General features: G+C 44.3%; 1 protein-coding gene across 5 annotated transcripts in view; it reads left to right on the top strand.

Moving 5' to 3' along the window:
• Positions 1-19975, top strand: part of KIAA0355 (KIAA0355 ortholog) — a 91713-nt gene that overhangs the window by 3779 nt on the left and 67959 nt on the right. The window contains exon 2 of one of the 5 annotated variants that reach the window (XM_032249107.1): positions 6551-6952. The exons of 2 other annotated variants lie outside the window; for them this stretch is intronic. The gene's annotated coding sequence lies outside the window, so the exon portion shown is untranslated. Of the gene's footprint in view, positions 1-6381; positions 6953-19975 lie in introns of those variants that run through there. 2 more of the 5 variants (XM_032249109.1, XM_032249106.1) reach the window with 2 other exon arrangements.

Below are 19975 nucleotides of genomic sequence, written 5' to 3'. Positions count from 1 at the left end.
GTAGAGACGGGGTTTCACCATGTTGACCAGGATGGTCTCGATCTCTTGACCTCGTGATCCACCCGCCTCGGCCTCCCAAAGTGCTGGGATTACAGGCGTGAGCCACCGCGCCCAGCGATTGGCCTTCTTGACTTGGAACTAGTGTGGTCATTTCCTGAAATCTGTGACTATACTTTCTCATTTGTCTTTACTGCTTCTCTTCCTACATCTACTTTGGGGCATTTTCTGAAGCCTGGCTTTGTACCTCTTACCCTCTCAACCAAAACATGTTCCTTCTCACTCATCCAGTATATGAGTTCTGGGTAGAGAACCACCTTACTTCCTCATCTCTGCTACCACTTAGTGACCCCCTGACCTAGACTTTTCTGCAAGTCAGCTCTTTTTCTCCTGCCCTCTTTTTTCTGGAGGCCATACTTTCCCTAGGTGAAGAAAATATGACTTCTTTGCAAGGACAAAGTGGGAGGATTACTTGATCTCAGGAGTTGGAGACCAGCCTGGGCAATGTAGTAAGACCTTCATCTCTTCAAAAAATGAATTTTAGGCCCGGTGCAGAGGCTCATGCTTGTGATCCCAGAACTTTGAAAGGCCAAACTGGGAGGATTGCTTGCGCACAGGAGTTTGAGATCAGCCTAGGCAACATAGTGAGCCCTGAAAATTATCTGGGCGTGGTGGCACGTGCCTGTAGTTTCAGCCACTTGGGAGGCTGAGGCAGGAGGATTGCTTGAGCCTGAGAGGTTAAGGATTCAGTGAACTATGATTGTGCCGTTGCACTCTAGCCCAAGCAACAGAACTAGATCCTTTCTCAAAATAAGTAAATAAATAAATAAATAAATATCACTTACGAAGGTGTCCTGTTCTTCCTGACTCTAAGGTTCTTACCAGCTGATGGATCACATCTTCCTTCTTGATTTGGATTGTATTTGCCATTTGCTTTCTATTACCACATCTTGATTTCGACTTTGTACCGTTTTCTTAAGGGATTTCAGATTTAATGTGGTCCTACTCTGGATGTGAAAGAGGAGAGTGAATTGAGTCATTAATTGAATTAGCTCACATTTGTGGAGTACCTACAGTATGGACCAGTTACTTTACTGGAAGATCAGAATAGAGAGTCGAATAGCACAGCCTGGGATGAATGCCAAATAAGCAATTGTCATAAAGTATTAGAAGTCCATAGAAGGGGAGACACCAAGTAGCGTCTCCCAGGTTTCAGAGATTTTGAGTGTCTTGGTCACTGCTTTCATCTCCAGGGCCCAGAACACAGTGTCCTGGAAATGATGAAGTATTTGTTGAAGGAATGAATGATCATCTGAGAATGAAATAGAATAAATGTTACAACACATTAGCTATCCACAGAAAAGATATTAAGTCAAAAGACATTTTGTAAATGTAGTTTGAAGAATCTCAGGGAAAACTTTAAATTCAACCAAACTGACCCAGCTATAACCCCAAGAAGGCATGCTTGGAATGTGTAGCCAGAAAGCTTAAACTTAATTTTGTATCCTCAGAAGAAATACTTGTGTTTCTGGGAGAGGACTGGGATGATGTCTGGAAACTGGGGTGGCAGGTCCAAGAGAGGAATTAGGTGGTGTGTCATTAGCACTGTCTGTGGGCCTGACCAGAGTAGCTGTATGCAGCGTTCCTTCCACAAGGCCTTTGCACTACCACGCAGATGGGCATGTCCCTGTTGATGCCTCTGGCTGTGAGGTCTCCCTTGCTTAGCATCTGTTCTTCCAATATCCTCTGAGTAGAAGATAGCTTCATGTGAAGATTTCTTGGTAAGAGAGAATGTGAGTGGTTGAGAGCTCTGCATCTAAGCTGCTTGGATCAGATCCTGGTCTTGGGATGTTGGCTAATCTTTCAACTTTCTGATTTGTAGAATGGGAATAATAGTAGCACTTCCCCTTAGTGTTGCAGTGAGGGCTCTGAGCATGCTATCCAGCACTTGTGATAAGTATTCAGTGAGAGTATTAGCTCTTGTTGGTATTCATAAACTACTAACTGGCCTTCTGGTTCATACATCAGCCATCTTTGAGCTTAGATAGCCTAAATAATCAGTCCCTATGAAACTGCTTGCTTCTGGGTACATTGACAAAGCTGATAAACAGTGGGAAGTAATGACAGATAAGCTCTTCCTAAACTACTCATCCAGGGAATTTAGTCTGCAGTTGTCAGGGAAGACTTTCTGGAGAAGGCTGTTCTTGAACTGAGTACTGTGGGAAAAGGTAAGTCCAGCACTATAGCAAGAAGGGTGGACTCTTTTTTTTTTTTTTTGTGAGACGGAGTTTCACTCAAGTTACCCAGGCTGGAGTGCAATGGCGCGATCTCAGCTCACCGCAACCTCCGCCTCCTGGGTTCAGGGAATTCTCCTGCCTCAGCCTCCTGAGTAGCTGGGATTACAGGCACGCACCACCATGCCCAGCTAATGTTTTGTATTTTTTTTTTTTAGTAGAGACGGGGTTTCACCATGTTGACCAGGATGGTCTCGATCTCTTGACCTCGTGATCCACCCGCCTCGGCCTCCCAAAGTGCTGGGATTACAGGCGTGAGCCACCGCGCCCGGCCTAATTTTTGTATTTTTAGTAGAGACGGGGTTTCACCATGTTGACCAGGATGGTCTCCATCTCTTGACCTCATGATCCACCCGCCTCGGCCTCCCAAAGTGCTGGGATTACAAGCGTGAGCCACCGCGCCCGGCCAGGGTGGACTCTTGGGCATGGGCAGGACATGTCCAAAGGTGTGGAGATGAGAGCAAGCATGAGGTATTTGAGCTGTAGGAGATTTAGGGTAAAGACAGGTATAAATAAGGAGTAGAGAGAAATGACATTGGAAAGTGGGACCAATCCTTGAAATAACTAATAACAATGTCTAACTGGGCACTAACAGCACTTCAGGTCCTGTGCTGAGTCCTTTGACTCAGTGCGCTAACCAGGTTTGATGCTGAGAACATTGTCTACATTGCCTTGTTTAATCCTCCACTTACCTTAGGTACATGTGGTAGCATGTCACATGTCCCTGGTAGGTCTCTCTGCTTCTGTCTCTCTCTTTTTTTTTTTGAGGTGGAGTCTCTCTCTGTCACCCAGGCTGCAAGTACAATGGTGCAATCGCAGCTCACTGCAACCTCCGCCTCCTGGGTTCAAGCAATTCTCCTGCCTCAGCCTCCCAAGTAGCTGGGATTACAGGCATGCGCCACTATGCCTGGCTAATTTTTGTATTTTTAATAGAGTTGGGGTTTCACTATATTGGCCAGGCTGGTCTTGAACTCCTGACCTCAGGTGATCCACTTGCCCTGGCCTCCCAAAGTGCTGAGATTACAGGCATGAGCCACCTTGCCTGGCCTCTGCTTCTTGATTCAGCCCACACATGTCTGCCAAAATAATTCCCAGTATATATGGTTTTTTTTGAGACGGAGTTTCACTCATGTTACCCAGGCTGGAGTGCAATGGCGCGATCTTGGCTCACCGCAACCTCCGCCTCCCGGGTTCAGGCAATTCTCCTGCCTCAGCCTCCTGAGTAGCTGGGATTACAGGCACGCACCACCATGCCCAGCTAATTTTTTGTATTTTTAGTAGAGACGGGGTTTCACCATATTGACCAGGATGGTCTCGATCTCTTGACCTCGTGATCCACCCACCTCGGCCTCCCAAAGTGCGGGGATTACAGGCTTGAGCCACCGTGCCCGGCCCAGTATATATGTTTAAAAGCTTTTTGTGATCCTGTTTCCTGATGAAGTCCAAGCACACTAAGATCCTCTGACTTTATGAAAAACCATGAAGTTAAAATGTAAAAATGTTTACATCTTAGAATTTTTTTTTTTTTTTTTGAGACGGAGTTTCGCTCTTGTTACCCCGGCGGGAGTGCAATGGCGCGATCTCGGCTCACCGCAACCTCCGCCTCCTGGGTTCAGGCAATTCTCCTGCCTCAGCCTCCTGAGTAGCTGGGACTACAGGCACGCGCCACCATGCCCAGCTAATTTTTTGTAGTTTTAGTAGAGATGGGGTTTCACCATGTTGACCAGGATGGTCTTGATCTCTTGACCTTGTGATCCACCCACCTCGGCCTCCCAAAGTGCTGGGATTACAGGCTTGAGCCACCGCGCCCGGCCTTACATCTTAGAATTTTAAAAAAAGAGCACAGGTACAGATGTGGATCAAGCTCAGAGAGATAATCAGTGAAAAAAGCAAGGTGCAAAACAGTGTATATTGTGTTTCTAATTTTAAAAAATTTCTCCATTTTTGAAGTAATATGTGCTCATTGGTTTAGAAAAAAATATATAGGCCAGGTATGATGGCTCATGCCTATAATCCCAGCACTTTGGGAGGCCAAGGTGGGCAGATCATCTGAGTTCGGGAGTTCAAGACCAGCCTGATGACATGGTGAAACCCCATCTCTACTAAAAATACAAAAATTAACTGGGCGTGGTGATGTGTGCCAGTAGTTCCAGCTACTTGGGGGGCTGCGACAGGAGAATTGCTTGAACCTGGCAGGAGGCGGAGGTTGCAGTGAGCTGAGATCGTGTTACTGCACTCCAGCCTGAGTGACAAGGGGAGACTCCCATCTAAAAATAAATAAATAAGTAAATGAAATAAATAATGTCTCCTTCTCTATAGATAGATAGGTAGATACACATGAAATAATTTGTAAGTGCAGAAATAATTTCTGGAATGATAGAAAAGAAACAGTGGTGGTTTTGGGGATGGGACCCCAGAAAACCAGGCTGCTAGGCTGACTTAGCTTTTTCTCACATATCATTTTGTATGGTGTGAATTTTTTTTTTTTTTTTTTGAGACAGAGTCTTGCTCTGTTGCCCAGGCCAGAGTGCAGTGACACAATCTTGGCTCACTGCAACCTTCGCCTCCTGAGTTCAAGTGATTCTCCTGCCTCAGCCACCTGAGTAGCTAGGATTACAGGCACCTGCCACCACGCCTGGCTAATTTTTGTGTTTTTCACAGAGGCAGGGTTTCACCATGTTGGTCAGGTTGGTTTCTAACTCCTGACCTCAAGTTATCCACCCACCTTGGCCTCCCAAAGTGCTGGGATTATAGGCGTGAGTCACTGTGCCCAGCCTCTCTTTTCATTTTAACAATAAATGTCTATGATGTACATGACAGTTATGTAGAGTGAACGTAGCATAGAGGTTAAGAGTGAGGACTGTGCAAGATGGCTTGGGTTCAAGGCCTGCCTCTGCCTTGATCTCAGTTTACCTCCTCTGAAAATGAGGAGGTAGTGATACCTGCCTCCTGGGGTTGTGAGGCATTACTGAATTAATATTTGTAAAGTCCTTTGAACAGTTCTCAGGAGGTATGTGTTTGTCGTCATCGTCTCTGTTACTCTGTCCCTGTGCTGTGCATGACAGTAAGTATGACGATATGTCCAGCCTTTGTCTCTGATGCTCCCAGTTCATTTGGAAAGGGAGAACGCACAGCTAATGACAGAGACAGCAGAGGCTGCAGGAGTCAGAACAGGCTCCTTGGGAACTGAGGTAGCCCAAGATGGTTTCATCAAAAGTGTGGATATTAAATATGGTAATTTCTAGACGGACACAAAGGAACTTTTTCCAAGGGTGTGTGTCCCAGCCAGCATGAAGCAGGCGGAGGAAACAGAAACAAGACAAGAGCTTTGAGGAGGCCTGAAATTGGGATATGTCGTGTGATGACATGTCATTGTTATATGGCAGAGTTTTTCTTGGCGTGTATGAGACAGTGATACAATTTCTAAATGATGGCCTCTTTGACTCAGTGAAGTGTGGTGGCTCTGCTTTGAAGTTTGGAATGGCTGTGAGGTGCCCCTATGTGATGATGTATTTAACAATCCTCGTAATGCAGGGCACATGAGTTATTGCCAGGTTGGTGCTCGTAGACAGTGTTGCCAGTGAGTGTACTTCACATAGGCCTCTACGTTAACCATGAGTCTGTTTCTAGGATTCATGCCTAGATATGGCATTGCTTTTCTTTCTTTTCTTTTCTTTTCTTTTTTCTTTTTCTTTTTCTTTCTCTTTTTGACTGTGTTCCTTGTGTCTGGGCCACTGTCAGGTAAGTGTTTTTTCAAATTGGCCTTTGCAAAGAATCATAATGGAAAGATTTTTGAAAATGGAATTAGCCAGGCACGGTGGCTCACACCTATAATCTCAGCACTTTCAGGGGCTGAGGCGGGTGGATCACCTGAGGTCAGGAGTTCAAGACCAGCTGGGACAACATGGTGAAACCCCGTTTCTACTAAAAATACAAAAAAATTAGCCAAGCGTGGTGGCATGCGCCTGTAATCCCAGCTACTCAGGAGGCTGAGGCAGAAGAATCACTGGAACCCAGGAAGCGGAGGCTTTAGTGAGTCAAGATCACGCCATTGCACTTCAGCCTGGGGAACAAGAGTGAAACTGTCTCAAAAAAAAAAAGAAAAGAAAAGAAAAAAGAAAATGGAATTAGAGCAAGATATTACATGAAAAAAATCTAATTTTCTTACTAAAAATTCGTTTGGGATTAAGTACTAGTGACATGCTAATTATGGTCAGGAAACCTGGAAATACTTGCGTCTTCCCTCACCCCACCCCCAGGTCCCAGAGGTGGATGTATGTGCATGGGAACAGAGGCTGGGGAAAGCTGGCTTGGCTCCCAGACTTGAGTGCCCGCAGGCTTTGGTGACCTAGGCTGGAAGAGGCGGAAGTGGTTCCTCTCATTAGCCATAAGGACCTGCGCTGCTCCTGGGTGTCAAGGTGGGAGAAAATGCGCTACATCCTTGTGCTTGAGTCACTGTGTCATGGACTTTGTAATTTGAGGTGATGCCTATTCTCAGCTGTATCCCTTCTGTTTTTGCCTCTGGCTTGGGGCTGAAAGAGGAGGGAGTGATGGGCAGGGAAATGGGAGGAGCCATGACTTCTTTCCCCTCCAGCACACAGGGCTTTACTTCTTTTAGTTTGTTGGTTGGACTTGGGAATTGGGGCCAGAGCTGCAGGAAGGTAAGTTTTATTTCTGAAAGTTGTTTTAACTCTGTGATTTTGGGGGTTTGAGGGGGGTTGTTTTCGACTAGTAGAAGACCAGAATGAAGAATTGCAATGGAAATGAAATGCTACCTTCTTACCAGTCCACAGACTCTTTCAGAGCAGTAGCTTTTATTATGGAGACTGAGGGTATGGCAGAGGCTGTGCTTTATGGATTTATTGTCAGCAGTACTGAGGCAGAAGAGTTGGGCCACTTGCTTAAAGTTAGTAAGTGCCATCTATTCAGCTGATATTTACTAAGAGCAGGAATTCACATGTAGATCAGTCTGATTCCCATACCCATACCAATAACTACTGCATTTTGGAAGTGCATGGTTTCCATGAAGTTTCTTTGTATTGAAGCACCTACCTGAAAGGTGAGAGCCTGAGCTTTTTCTCCTTTTCCCCCTATTACATTAAGCTCCTTGAGAGCAGGTATTAAGTCTGTCTTTTCACTGCTGCATCCTGAATTCCTGGAGCAGTGCTATGCACTTAGTAGAACCTTGGTGAAAGTTTGAGTATTTGAAAGCTCATGGCACAAATAAGTGGCAGAGCCAGAAGCCAGCTTGGAGGTGAACTGTTGTGGGCCTGCTCTCTGGGGCTGTCTTTCCTGCTTAGGGAGTGGATGGTTAGGAATCACCTAGAATTTTCTCATGTCTTAACGTTTGACCTGCTGAAATGTTTGTAGGGAAGAATGGGCTTCCTGGCTGTGACTCTGACTTTCTGGTCTTTTTGAGGGATGGGAAAGTTTGCCGGATATGCAAAATTGGAGTCAGTGTTCTCAGCTTGGAAGAGATGTTATATTTATTGATAAAATTTTTTACAGATGCCTTAAATTCGTAAGATGGTCTTGAATCTTAAGTTTATCTAAAATTTATATAATTCCTCTCCATAGTGAGAAAAAGAATTTCTAAATTATAGCTTGATTTAACTGTTTATATATAAGCTTCTGGATAAATACTTTTTTTTTCCCCCCATTTGAGGTTAATTTTGAATAGGTTCCACAGTGCAAAGTAGTTAGGAATGGCAGTATAGAATTTTAAGTTTTCCTGGGCAAGATATGGTAGTTTGTGCCTGTAATCCCAGCACTTTGAAGGGCCTAGGCAGGAGGATTGCTTGAGGCCAGGAGTTCAAGACCAGCCTGAACAACACAGCAAGACCCTGTCTCTGCAAAAAAAATTAAAAAATTAGCCAGGCATGGTGGTGTGTGCTTATAGTTTCAGCTACTTGGAGGCTGAGGTGGGAAGATTGCCTGAGCCCGGGAGATTGAGGCTGTGGTGAGTGGTGATCACACAACTGCAGTACCCTAGCCTCGGCAACTGAGCAAGACCCTGTAGGGTCTCACTGCAGCCTCAATCTCCCTGGCTCAAGCCATTCTGCTACCTCAGCCTCCCAAGTATCTGGAACTACAGATATATGCCAGCACACTGGGCTAATTTTTTTTGTTTTGTTTATTGTTAGTAGAGACGAAGTCTCACTATGTTGCTCAGGCTGATCTTGGGCTCCTGAGCTGAAGCAATCCTCCTACCTTGCTCTCCCAAAGTGCTGGGATTACAGGTATGAGCCTCCGCGCCCAGCCAAGACCCTGTCTTTAAAAAATAAGTAAAAACAAGGCCGGGCGCGGTGGCTCAAGCCTGTAATCCCAGCACTTTGGGAGGCCGAGGCGGGTGGATCACGAGGTCAAGAGATCGAGACCATCCTGGTCAACATGGTGAAACCCCATCTCTACTAAAAATACAAAAAAAATTAGCTGGGCATGGTGGCGCGTGCCTGTAATCCCTGCTACTTGGGAGGCTGAGGCAGGAGAATTGCCTGAACCCAGGAGGCAGAGGTTGCAGTGAGCCGAGATCACGCCATTGCACTCCAGCCTGGGTAACATGAATGAAACTCTGTCTCAAAAAAAAAAAAAAAAAAAAAAAGTAAAAACAAAAATAAAAAATAGAATTTTAAGTCTTATTAGATAATTTTCTAATGGACACAATAAGTTTTCAGTTCAACTTTTTTTTTTTTTCTTTTTTACAAATTTTGAAAATTTTGTTTGGATAAGTGGGCTTTTTCACATCGTACCACACTAACAAAAATAAACCGCAGGTTTCTAACTGGTGTAGATTGTTGAATTTTTTTTTTTTTTTTTTACAAATTAGTTTTTAAGAAATTGTATCATTGCTTTTTGATTTTTTTTTGAAAAAAAAAATTTGTTTACTTAGAAATAAATTATTTTCACTCCCTGATTTACACTTGAATTTCTACCACCAGCACAATTTGTTGTCGCAAATGTTTTCATAGTACTTGGGCACATTTGATGCAGAAATTTTTAATGGTCCAAGACTATTTTAGTTAATAGACGAAACTTTCATTTTACCTCAACAAACTTTTTCGGAAGTTTAGGAGCCAGCTTTGTTCATCCTTTGGTGATGGGTGGTGGTTTGTATGTGTTTGTAGACAAAACTTTCCTTGGCAGGGATTTGCTCCTTTTTTTGTTTCTTCCTTTGAAGTTCTCTGTTTAACAAAGTTTTTTTTTTTTTTTTTGCTCATAGTGTTCTTCTAATAGAATTCCTTCAAGAGTTCTAATACTAATACTAGTTTTGTTTTGTTTTGTTTTGTTTTGTTTGATGGCAGCAGGTTTTGAGAGAGAGCTTTTGACTTCATAAGAAGACTAAAACAACAGTCTTAGAGTACACTTCAGTTGATTTATTACCAGAAAATCAGACAGCTAGGTCTGTCCTCAACAGGACCAAGTACTACTAGATTTTTTTTTCATTAAAAGTTCACTATTTGCCAGGTGCGGTGGCTGAAGCCTGTAATCCCACCACTTTGGGAGGCTGAGGCGGGTGGATCACGAGGCCAAGAGATCGAGACCATCCTGGTCAACATGGTGAAACCCCGTCTCTACTAAAAATACAAAAAATTAGCTGGGCATGGTGGCGCGTGCCTGTAATCCCAGCTACTCGGGAGGCTGAGGCAGGAGAATTGCCTGAACCCAGGAGGCGGAGGTTGCGGTGAGCCGAGATTGCGCCATTGTACTCCAGCCTGGGTAACAAGAGTGAAACTCCATCTCAAAAAAAAAAAAAAAAAAAAGTTCACTATTTTACTTTGTATGAAATTGAGGACACGGCCAGGCACAGTGGCTCACACCTGTAATCCCAGCACTTTGGGAGGCTGAGCTGGGCGGATTGCGAGGTCAGGAGTTTTGAGACCAGCATGGCTGTGTCCTCAGCTGTATGAACCCCAGCTATACTAAAAATATAAAAATTAGTCGGGCATGGTGGCACATGCCTGTAGTCCCAGCTACTCAGGAGGCTGAGGGAGGAAAATTGCTTGAACCTGGGAAGCAGAGGTTGTGTTGAGTCAAGATCGGGCCACTGCACTTCTGCCTGGGTGACAGAGTGAGACTCTGTTTCAAAAAAAAATAAAGAAAGAAAGAAAGAAATTGAGGACAGGCACGGTGGCTGACACCTGTAATCCCAGCACTTTGGGAGGTCAGAGTGGGATGATTGCTTGAGTCCAGGAGTTTGAAACTGGCCTGTGCAACACAGTGAGACCCCGTCTCTTTAAAAAAATGAAAAAAGAAAGAAAGAAGAAATTGAATATGTGGTCATTACCACCCCTTTCATTTACTTTTTTACTTATAAATGTAGTGACTGTTTAAAAATAATATTACATGTTGATCTTCCTGTTCCTCTCCCACCAAAAATAAAAACAAAAACAACAAACCACCCCTCAATTGAAACAAAATTAAGCCTGTTCTTTATCTGTATGACTATGTAGCACATTTGACCTATTTTTTTTTTTTTTAAACATGTGTTATTTTGAAAGTAAATTTTGGCTCTATTCACCCTGTGGTTAGAAAAGTTGTTGTTCTGCTTAAATGAAATGATCAGTTGTTTGTAGATTACCAAATATAAAAGCTCTTCAGAACCGCTAATGATAACTTGCTTTGGCTTCGTAGAGGAACGCCATGGTTTGTGGTGGTAGATTGTTACAGAGCAAATGTCAGCACCAGAGGCGGTCATGGATCACCATGTGGAAGCAGGTTGTTCCCACGTGAGACTGGTAGCGAGCATGTGCTGCATCTGGCTCCTTTCCCACTGCATCCCTGGTGCCTGGAGCCTCACAGGGCTGACCTGTGTCGGCAGGGGATGGATGTAGAAGGCTCTTTATTTTACTTATGATAGATTCTGGCACTGATTAGAATGTTTATTCAGTAGTTTTTTGTTTGTTTGTTTTTCTCCCTATTGGCTTGAGTTTTCATAGCTCAATATAGGATAACATGGGCTTCGGATTTTGTCAACTGATCAATTATATAGTAGCTCTTTGTTTTGTTTAAAAAAATTTTTTTTCTCTCTCTTTATTTTGAGAGAGAGAGACTCTTGCTGTGTAATCCAGGCTGGAGTACAGTGGCATGATCGTAGCTTACTGCAACCTTGAACTCCTGGGCCCAAGCTATCCTCCTGCCTTGGCCTTCTGAAGTGTTAGGATTACAGGCATGAGTCACCACACCTGGCCCTTGTTTTGTTTTAGTAACTACCGCTTGACTAGAAAAATAGTTTAATTTTGGCCTCCTTAAAACTTTTTCATTGATATTTTTTATTCTGCTAGACAGTTTTTGCATGTCTTCAAGTGAACATGGTTTAGTATTAATACCTTGGAAGCCATTTCTGTAGAATAGGCTAGTGTCCAATTTTGTCCCATTTTCCTTTTGGAGCAGTGTCTCAGGCACAGAAATAGTCTGGGCTTGGTGGACCCCACCCCACAGTGTCACTTCCTTTCCTCTGGCCTTGCTCTCCATGCCCGCCTTTCTGTCATGATGTTTTAATGATACCCTCCCTGCTCAGTGATTTGTGTTCAGGAAGCTAGGCAGTGATTACTTTGTTTCTGCTTTGTGAACTTCCTCCCCCACTTCCTATTTTTACTGCAGTTGCACAGGAAATGAGGCAGCTCCTGGCTGCTGCTAAGCACTGATTTTAGGTGGCACAGGACAAGGCCTCAGGGCCTAAGCCATTTAAGGCATTTTCTAGTTTAGTCTTTTCACTACCTTCTTCCTCTGGGAATCATAGGAACATGATTTTGTGATTGAGTTGAGGTGACATCATGTCCTCAGCCTTGTTGGTAGAGATAGGGGTTGCTGTTTGGTTGGAGGACAGCACTTCTGTGAAAGAGGTGAGGGCTTTTTTCAGCAGTAACAATGTGGGTGGGATGTCATGGCCCTGTGGCTTCTGCTGCTTGAGGAAAGGTTAAGTAGAAGGGACAGGCCCTGTTGCAGGTAAGAATGGGAAGGTGGATTCTGGATACTCTCTAGGGGGCATTGACTGACAACTTGAAGTGGGCTGAAGAGCCCAGTCTGCTGTCCGAGATCTTTGAGGAGGGCCTCAGCCCTCCTCTGAACTCATGGCGTTTCTTTTCTTTTTTTAATCTTTTTTTTTTTTTTTTTTGAGACGGAGTTTCGCTCTCATTACCCAGGCTGGAGTGCAATGGCGTGATCTCGGCTCACCACAGCCTCCGCCTCTTGGGTTCAGGCAATTCTCCTGCCTCAGCCTCCTGAGTAGCTGGGATTACAGGCACGTGCCACCATGCCCAGCTAATGTTTTGTATTTTTAATAGAGACGGGGTTTCACCATGTTGAGCAGGATGGTCTCGATCTCTTGACCTTGTGATCCACCCGCCTCGGCCTTCCAAAGTGCTGGGATTATAGGTGTGAGCCACCGCGCCCGGCCGGCGTTTGTTTTCTAAATGACTTCTCAGTCTCTTTTTTGATGATGGCTCTTTCTAGCTTATGGACCTCTTATAGCTTAATTTATGGAGAAAGTTTGTATCATCTCCCCAGAAAGAAGTAACTTGTCATATATTAGTTAACTTGAATATGGAAGGTGCTCAAGGCATTAGTTTATCGGGGATTCTTAAGAGCTGCAGTATTGACATTTTGGGGTGGATAATTCTTTGTAGGGACTGTCCTGTGCATTGTAGGATGTTCAGCAGCACTTCTGGCCTCTTCTCACTGGATGCTACCCACTAGCACTTGTCCAGTGTGACAATCAAAACATCTTCAGACATTGCCAGATGTTGGTGAGGCAGGGAGGGACACAAAATTATACTTTCCCCCACTTGTTGAGAACCACTGTGTTAAAGAATTGAATGACTAATTACTAATTTATAAAATGGAATAAAGTAGAATGTTGGGTTCCCTGGGATTAAAGCCGTTTGTTAGTTTCTTGTTCCATCTGACATTCTCATAATTCTTAGTTTGTTACTTAGAGTATGCTGTGCTCTATCAGCTAGTGTTTAAGTATACCTTCTGTGCACTTCTTTTTTTATTTTTATTTTTTGAGATGGAATCTCACTCTGTTGCCCAGGCTGGAGTGTGGTGGTGCGATCTCGGCTCACTGCAACCTCCACCTCCCAGGTTCAAGCAATTCTCCTGCCTCAGCCTCTTGAATAGCCGGGACTACAGATTTGTGCCACCACGTTCGGCTAATTTTTTGTATTTTTGGTAGAGATGGGGCTTCACCATGTTGGCCTGGTTGCTCTTGATCTCCTGACTTCATGATCCACCTGCCTCGGCCTTCCACGTGGTCCGTGCTCAGCCACTTCTGTGCACTTTCATTGAAATTGCTAGGGACAGGGCATGGTGTCTCATGTCTGTAATACCAGCACTTTGGGAACCAAGACAGGAGGATCACTTGAGCCCAGGAGTTTGAGACCAGCCTGGGCAATGTAGGGAGATCCCATCTCTACAAAAAATTTAAAAATAAAAATTAGCCAAGCTACTTAGGAGGCTGAGGTGGGAGGATCACTTGAGCCTGGGAGGTGAAGGCTGCAGTGAGCTATCAACTATACTCTAGCCTGGGCCACAGAGCAAGTCTAAAAAAAAAAAAAAAAATGATGGAGCTAGGGCTTGAGATGTTGGCAGGCTGGCTTCTTGTCCTCACAGAAGGCATTCCATCGGCTTCTGTGTCTTGATCTTGCTTTCTCTGGAAGTCAAGTTCTTGGTAGTACAAGAGTAAAGGAGGGAATGAGAAGCATGTAGGATGTAATAGTAACAAAAGGTAATATTTATGGAGCAGTTGCTATAGAACAGGCACTGTGGTGAACAGGATTGACAGGATTGAAAGGACAGACTAGACAGGTCAGGGAACAGGACCCTAAGGGATAACACCCTAAATTTAGGTTAAAAGTTGGTAGTACCTTTGACCAAGCAAGGCAGTAAATACAGCAGGAGAAGTGGGAAATGGAAAGGTGATAGAGTAAAACTTTTTTTTTTTTGAAACATAGTCTTGCTCTGTTACTCATGATGATGTGCAGTGTGTGGTCTTAGCTCACTGCAACCTTTGCCTCCTGGGTTCAACCAATTCTCCTGCCTCAGCCTCCCAAGTAGCTGGAATTACAGGTGCCTGCCACCATGTCTGGCTAATTTTTGTATTTTTAGTAGAGATGGGTTTTGCCATGTTGGCCAGGCTGGTCTTGAACTCCTGACCTTAGGTGATCTACCCACCTTGGCCTCCCAAAGTGCCGGGATTACAAAGGTGAGCCACCATGCCTGGCCGTGATAGGGTAAAACTTGAAGAGCCTGCAGAGATGTCTCATGGATCTGGTCCTTAGGAAGATCTTGACTGGAGAGTTGAATTTGGAAATCATCAGCAGTGATATGGGGTATGATCTCTTGGAGAGAGGTCACTTTACTTTTCATTGCTCTACCTCAACTTCCCATCAGTTCCAAGAAGCTGACAGCCTTAACCATCTCCTAAGAGTGGTAAATGGAATGCCATGGTCTGGATATTTGACAGAGGTGGGATGGTGCAAGGTTGGAGAGCTCAGCCTCTGGCAGCAGGTTGCCATGTCCCAGACCCAGCTGTGTGGTGACCACTGCTTAGCCATGTGGTGAGAACATGAAGAACTCACTTTACCTCCTTAGATGCCTCACCTACCTTATGGGGTCATTGTGATAACCTCCGAATTTGATAACACGGCCAAGTGCAATGACTTACACCTGTAATCCCAGCACTTTGGAAGGCTGAGAAGGTCAGATCACTTAAGGTTAGAGGTTTGAGAACAGCCTGGCTAACATGGTGAAAACCATCTCGACTAAAAACATAAGAATTAGCCGGACATGGTGGCACGTGCCTGTAGTCCCAGCTACTTGGGAGGCTGAAGCCAGACAACTGCATGAGCCCAGGAGGTGGTGTTTGCAGTGAACCAAGATTGAGCCACTGCACTCCAGCCTGAGCAACAGACCAAGACCCTGTCTCGAAAATAAATAAATAAATTTGATAACGCGTGTGAAGTACATAGCACAGTGCCTGGCTCTTATACACAGTTAATGTCAGTGTTTTTTTTTTTTTTTTTGGGACGGAGTTTCGCTCTTGTTACCCAGGCTGGAGTGCAATGGCGCGATCTCGGCTCACCGCAACCTCCGCCTCCTGAGTTCAGGCAATTCTCCTGCCTCAGCCTCCTGAGTAGCTGGGATTACAGGCACGTGCCACCATGCCCAGCTAATTTTTTGTATTTTTAGTAGAGACGGGGTTTCACTGTGTTGACCAGGATGGTCTCGATCTCTTGACCTCGTGATCCACCCGCCTCGGCCTCCCAAAGTGCTGGGATTACAGGCTTGAGCCACCGTGCCCGGCCAATGTCAGTGTTTTTATTTTAGAATTCTAGTGAGGATTGAAGAGATTGGTTACCTAAAGCTCCAAGTATAATGCTTGGCATGTCATAGACACTTAGTGACTGGTCCATTTCTTTGGGGAGTACTTATGTGGCCATGGAATGTCTTCAGTAGCTTTATTTATTTTAAGCAGAACCTTATTTCTAGCATCTAACTACTACCTCTGTGGTTGGCAAGGATGAATTCATGAATGTTGTAAAGAAATAAAATTAAATAAATACTGAGGATGAAACAATAATTCAACAAGTATCTGTTAAATGTTTACAATGTGCTTAGCACCCTTGGATGTCTTGAATGAGCTCAGTGGTCCTGGGGTTGGAGGTGGCTGGGAAACACAGCAAACTGGCAGTTGTGATCTAGTATGTTATAGTACAGCAGAGTTATTGTTAAAATGGGGCAAAAAACGGTGTTACGGCAGCAGAGGGTCCCTTCGCTCAGTCTGTCAAAGTGGCTTCTCAGAAGAATTGATGCTAAGTTAGACCTCCAAGAGGAATGAGAGTGAGTCAAGAGAGCTTTCCAGACAGAGGAATGAAACGTGTGGCCAGGCGGCCAGAGGGAAGATGGCACACGTAGGAAGTGGGTGGTGTTGGGGCAATGTAGGAAAATTGGGAAGGGTAGTGGAGAGCCATAGTGGATTTTAAGTGCAGAGTGGCGTGATCAAATTGACTCTAGAGGGGAGTAGCCCAGACATTTAGGTCACTTAGGAGGTACCTCTGTAATTTAGGCAGGAGGTAAAAACAGTAGCTTTGGTATGGCAGTGAAGATAGAAGGGAAAGAATTTGAGAGATACTAAGAAAGCAGAAAGGGGCCGGATACAGTGGCTCATGCCTGTAATCCCAGCACTTTGGGAGGCTAAGGCAGGGGGCGAATACCTGAGGTTGGGAGTTGGAGACCAGCTTGACCAACCTTGACAAACCCCCAGCTCTGCTAAAAATACAAAATTGGCTGGGCGTGGTGGCACATGCCTGTAATCCCAGCTACTCGGGAGACTGGGGCAAGAGAATCATTTGAACCTGGGAGGCGGAGGTTGCACTGAGTTGAATTGAGCCCATTGCACTCCAGCCTGGGCAACGAGAGCAAAACTTCATCTCAAAAAAAAAAAAAGAAAAGGAAGAAGGCAGGAAGGATAAGACTCCATGATTAATTGGATGTGAAGGAGAGTGAGGAGTAGAAGATAACTCCCAGATTTCTACCTTGTTCAAGTAGGCAGATGGTAATGCCATTTGCTAAGACTGAGAAGGCATATTGAAAGACTTGGGACATTTGGTTTTGGACTTTGATTTTGGGACCTGTCCACTAGGCAGTTAAATATTTGGGTTCTGGAGCATAGGACAAAGATCTGGGCTAGAGAGATGGATTTGGGGATCCTCCCAGAAGGAATATGTTGCTCTTAGAAACAGAGAGGGCACAGCACTTAAGGTCTCAGAGGAGGAGTGGCTCAAAGGGGCAACTAAGAATGGCCAGAGCGGTAAGGGAGCCCCCGCTAGCGTCTTTTCATGCTAGCAGCCTACAGAGAGTTGCTTTACTTTGTAATGTGGTGACAGATAAAGGGAGCCAAAAAAGTAGAGTTCTAAGGAGGGTCCGAGCAAAGCACTGAATTTTCCAGACATTTTTCTCTTGCCTGGATAGATACTTTAAATTTATGAATGTTGAGAATAAAATTCTTCAAAGCATTTTTCTAGAATGCATTTCTAAATATGGTTTGAGTCCGTCTGAACTGACTAAAAACATGGAAATGGTTGGGCTTTGAACTTCATAGACAATAACTTCACTAATCTGCCTAAAGAATTTCCTGTAGTGTCTCCACGTTATCAAGGGTAGATATTTGGATTTACATTTTTGTGGATTGGAGAGGACAGAACATTTTCTGTGTTTTTTTTTTTTTTTTTTTTTTTCTCAGAAGAGGGAATTGTTTAGGAATGATTCATCTTCATATTTTTTATAGTAGCTTTATTGAAATATAATTCACATACTATATAGTTTACCCATTTATAGTTTACCCATTTAAAGTTTATAAATCGCTGGGCGCGGTGGCTCAAGCCTGTAATCCCAGCACTTTGGGAGGCCGAGGTGGGTGGATCATGAGGTCAAGAGATCGAGACCATCCTGGTCAACATGGTGAAACTCCATCTCTACTAAAAAAAATACAAAAAATTAGCTGAGCATGGTGGCGCGTGCCTGTAATCCCAGCTACTCAGGAGGTTGAGGCAGGAGAATTGCCTGAACCCGGGAGGCGGAGGTTGCGGTGAGCCGAGAACGCGCCATTGCACTCCAGCCTGGGTAACAAGAGCGAAACTCCGTCTCAAAATAAATAAATAAATAAATAAATAAATAAATAAATAAATAAATAAAGTTTATAAATCGATGGTTTTTAGTATACTCAGAGTTATGCAACCATCACCAATTTTAGAACATTTTCATCACTCTGGAAATAAATCATATACCCATTAGCAGTCATTCCTTATTTCCCCCATTCCACACCCCCACCCCCAGCCTTAGGTAACCATTGATTGAGTTTTTGTTTCAATGGATTTGCCTAATCAGGACAGTTTATATTAAGGGAACCATATAATATGGCCTTTTGGGCCTGGCTTGCTTTCTTTTTTCTTTTTTTTTTTTTTTTTTTTAAGACAGGGTTTCACCCTGTTGGTCAGGCTGGTCTTGAATTCCCGACCTCAGGTGATTTGCCCGCCCTGGCCTCCAAAGTGTTTGGATTATAGGCGTGAGCCACGCCTGGTCTCTTTTTTTTTTTTTTGAGACAGAGTCTTACCCTGTTGCAGGGCTGGAATGTAGTGGCTCAATCTCAGCTCGCTGCAACCTCTGTCTCCCGGGTTCAAGAGATTCTTCCGCCTCAGCCTCTTGAGTAGCTGGGATTACAGGCATGCACCACCGCACCCAGCTAATTTTTGTGTTTTTAGTAGAGACAGTGTTTCACCATTTTGGCCAGAATGGTCTCGATTTCTTTACCTTGTGATCCACCCATCTCGGCCTCCCAAAGTGCTGGGATTACAGGCGTGAGCCATTGCACCTGGCCTGGGTTCTTTCACTTAGCATAATGTTTTCAAGGTTCATCCATGTATTGGTACTTTATTCCTTTTCCTGGCTGAATAATATTCCATTTTATAGTTATACTACATTTTGTTTATCCATTTGTCAATTGATAGACATTTGAGTTGTTTGCAGTTTTGGGCTATTGTGATAATATTGCTCCAAACATTCATACGCAGGTTGGTGTGTAGGCATATGTTCTTCATTTCTCTTGGATATATACCTACAAGTAGAATTTCTTCGTCATGTTGTAATTTTAGGTTTAGCCATTTGAGGAACTGCCACTGTGTCTTCCAACATGTCTGTACCATTTTGTATTCCCCTAAGCAGTATATGAGGATTCCAGATTCTCTACATTTTTGCTAACACTTGTTATTGCCTATTTGATTATAGCCATCCTAGTGGTTGTGAAGAGGTGTCTCATTGTGGTTTTGATTTGCATCTACCTGATAGTTAATGATGTTGACTGTCTTTTCATATGTGTATTGGCACATCTTCTTTGGAGGTTTCATCTATATTTGTTTTTTTTTTTTTTTTTTTTTTGGATGGAGTTTCGCTCTTGTTACCCAGGCTGGAGTACAATGGCGCGATCTCGGCTCACCGCAACCTCCGCCTCCTGGGTTCAGGCAATTCTCCTGCCTCAGCCTCCTGAGTAGCTGGGATTACAGGCACGCCCCACCATGCCCAGCTAATTTTTTTGTATTTTTAGTAGAGACGGGGTTTCACCATGTTGACCAGGATGGTCTCGATCTCTTGACCTCGTGATCCACCGGTCTCGGCCTCCCAAAGTGCTGGGATTACAGGCTTGAGCCACCGCGCCCGGCCTATATTTGTTTTTTGTTTGTTTTTTTTTCTTTAGAGATGAAGTCTCGCTCTGTCACCCAGGCTGAAGTGCAGTGGCACAGTCTCAGCTCAGGCTCACTGCAACCTATCTGTGTCTCCTGGGTTCAGACAGTTCTCCTGCCTCAGCTTCCTGAGTAGCTGGGATTACAGCTGTGCACCACTACGCCTGGCTAATTTCTGTATTTTTGGTCGAGACATGGTTTCACCTTGTCGACTGGGCTGGTCTCACACTCCTGACCTCAGGTGATGTGCCTACCTCAGCCTTCCAAAGTGCTAGGATTACAGGAGTAAGCCACCCTGCCTGGCCCATCCATATTTGATCATCAGTTTTGGCAAGGTAAATTAAGTTTCAAAACCTGAAACTTTAAAAGTACATACATACATTATTTGTAGAAATGAGGGGAAAAGTGTGTGTGTGTGTGTGTGTGTGTATGTGTGTATGTGCATATGCA

The sequence above is a fragment of the Sapajus apella genome, unplaced genomic scaffold (genome assembly GCF_009761245.1).
Source record: "Sapajus apella isolate SASKATOON/1434 unplaced genomic scaffold, GSC_monkey_1.0 scaffold68, whole genome shotgun sequence".
NCBI classification, from domain to species: Eukaryota; Metazoa; Chordata; class Mammalia; order Primates; family Cebidae; genus Sapajus; species Sapajus apella.
This window is presented reverse-complemented; position numbering and strand designations above follow the sequence as displayed.